The sequence below is a fragment of the Triticum urartu genome, chromosome 4, assembly GCF_003073215.2.
Source record: "Triticum urartu cultivar G1812 chromosome 4, Tu2.1, whole genome shotgun sequence".
Taxonomy (NCBI): domain Eukaryota; kingdom Viridiplantae; phylum Streptophyta; class Magnoliopsida; order Poales; family Poaceae; genus Triticum; species Triticum urartu.
This window is the reverse complement of record NC_053025.1, coordinates 575,461,855-575,464,894: the sequence shown is the minus strand read 5'-3', so window position 1 is coordinate 575,464,894 and position 3,040 is coordinate 575,461,855.

Genomic DNA, 3,040 nt, shown 5'->3' with positions numbered 1-3,040 from the left:
TTTGATTGCTTGATTGCTTGTGTCTCTCTTTGTTATGTCTTTGTGGCATATCTTTCTTTTGCAATCTTTGGGCCTCAATATAGTTTGTCTTCCTCCAAGTATTTACCGTTGGATATGTGTATTGCATTCTACTCTCTTGTTGAGAAATACAAAACTTATGGAGGAACTCAATCTATATTGGCCTTCTAAGCTTTTCGCCCATTTTGGCAATCGATGCCAATGGGGGAGAAGTTTCAGAGAGTTTTGTGGATTTTTCAGAGAGTTTTGTGGAGAAGTCTTTAGAGTTTTCTCCTTGCTTTGGTTTTGTTCCTAAGCATTTGCATCTCATACGCATGCATTATTGGTTGTTGCATTGCATGGTGATGCATAATTCCTTGTATTAAACTCTCTTGAAAGTGATTGTCATCAATTACCAAAATGGGGGAGATTGAAAGAACATGCGGTGCCCCCATGTTTGGTTTTGGTAATTGATGACAATCTCTATGGACTAATGGTTGCCTTGAGTTATATTTGAAGGTTTTTTCCATAGGCTTTTCTTGGAGTACATGTGTTGGTTTCAAGGAGAGTTTGTGTCGACCAAGGTGCTATTCAAGGAATTACCTAAAGATTGGTCTTGTGAGAGGTTGATCAAGACTAAGTTAAAGAGTGAATCAAGTTGATCAACCCACAAAGCATAGAAGATGTACCGAGAGGGATCAAGTGATCCCATGGTATGGTAAGCATTGTCAATTACGCTTTGCGTACTAACCCATGGTCTTCGTGAGGGTTCTTTGTGTGGTTAGGTTGCGGTGTGCAAGTTCAAGTGGAGCACCACAAAGAGATCAAATGCTTGAAGCTTGCTGTCCTTTGTGGTGACAATGGACCTGTGAAGATGTGCGGAAGAGTAGCTCACCCATAGTAGAGTATGGGGGAGCAATCAACTAGTCTTCATCGAGTCAACATAATCAAGAAAGGTTGCGGTGTGCAAGTTCAAGTGGAGCATCACGAAGAGATCAAATGCTTGAAGCTTGCCGTCCTTTGTGGTGACAATGTACTTCTGAAGATGTGCGGAAGAAAGGCTCACCCATAGTGGAGTATGGGGGAGCAGTCAACTAGTCTTCATCGAGCCAACACAATCAAGAAAGGTGGTCCAACTTGAGGGAGTCAAGATCGTCATCATCTAGCTCAAGTGGACCATGTGCAAGGCAAAGGTTTGCCCTTGATAGGTTTTCTATTTTACCGGTCTCATGTTGGTAGTTGGAAGACCGGGTTATAGGATCGATTGCCATACTATCAAGGGGGGCTCTCGATGAGTAGCTTGATTGTATCGTTCGTTGAGAGCTCAAACCATTGCATCCTTGCATCATCTTTCTTGGTTCTTGTTTGGTTCTCTTTGTGAGTCTTAGAGCTTACGGTCATCTTGTTGACAAGCTTGAGTTCATCGAAAACGGAGTTCGCTTGCATCTTCTATGATATTTTCGATGTTGGAGGTTTTGCCGGTTCTTCTCGGTTGGAGGTTTCACTCCTCTTTTTGTTAGGCATACCTTCCCTGCCTCTTCTTACTATAACCATTCGCTGTTTTGATGCTACTCGTCGTCTTGTTTCCAACAAGTTTGAGTTTACTCAATTCGGAGCTCATATGCAGAAGTTATAGCAGTTCTTGTTTTCTTGACTGTGGTTTTTGTCAGGGTCCCAGCGGTAGTATCGTGGTACCTAGCGGTAGTACCGCTGAGGGGTCTCAAGCGTCCGTACCGCTCCGCAGCGGTAGTACCGGTGGTGACTCCGCAGCAGTACTACCGCTGGCTTACCAGGTCCCTACCGCGTCGATTCGAGGGGTCTTTTTCTGTGTCGGATTGTGCGGTACCTCGCTGCGGCAGTAGTGCGGCAGTACCGCTCCTTAGCGGCAGTACCGCCCTTCCTCCGTGGTAGTACCGCCCGGTTCCATCTTTCCCTTTCCCCTTAGTTCTGCGCGGCAGTACCGCCGAAGGGAGCGGTAGTACTGCTTAACCCAGCGGTAGTACCGCTGTCTCCTGCGGTACTACCACCCCAAGGTTCATGTTTTGTTGCTCCTTTTCCCTGTTTCTTCTGCCTGAGCGGTAGTACCGCTCGTGGAGCGGTAGTACCGCTCATGTGCGGGCTGAGCACATAACGGTTGGTTTTTCCCCCTCCTATAAAAGGGGGTCTTCTTCCCCAATGAATCTTATCCTTTGAGCTCGTGTTCTTCCCCCATTGTTGACCTTCTTCGAGCTTGATAACTCTTAATTCCTCCATGGATTCTTGCTAGTTTTTTAGGGAAAAGAGAGAGGAGATCTAGATCCACATTTCCACCAATCACTTTCTCCTCTATGTGAGGGGAACCCCCTGGATCTAGATCTTGGAGTTCTTTGTGTTCTCTTTCTTGTTCTTCCTCTCATTTTCCTCCCTACCATTAGTTGCTTTGGTGGGATTTAAGAGAGAAGGACTTGGGCACTCCGTGTGCCCTTGCCATTGCATTTGGTGCATCGGTTTGAGTTCTCCACGGTGATACGTGAAAGTTACAAGTTGAGAAGCTTATTACTCTTGGGTGCTTGGTACCCTTGAGCTTGTTCCTCTTGGGTGCTTGGGTGCCCTAGACGGTTGGTGGTGTTCGGAGCTCAATCATTATGGTCTAAAGCTTCGGGCAAGCGTCGAGGTCTCCAATTAGGTTGTGGAGATTGCCCCGAGCAATTTGACGGGTTCCGGTGACCGCCCCCAAGGGTTGCCAAAGTGTACGGGTTCGGTGACCGCCCCCAAGGGTTGCCATTTGTACGGGTTCGGTGACCGCCCTCAAGGGTCCCTTAGTGGAATCACGGCATCTTGCATTGTGCGAGGGCGTGAGGAGATTACGATGGCCCTAGTGGCTTCTTGGGGATCATTGTGCCTCCACACCGCTCCAAACGGAGATTAGCATCCGCAAGGGTGTGAACTTCGGGATACATCGTCGTCTCCACGTGCCTCGGTTATCTCTTACCCGAGCCCTTTACTTATGCACTTTACTTTGTGATAGTCATATTGTTTCTTATCATATTTCTTGCTATCACAT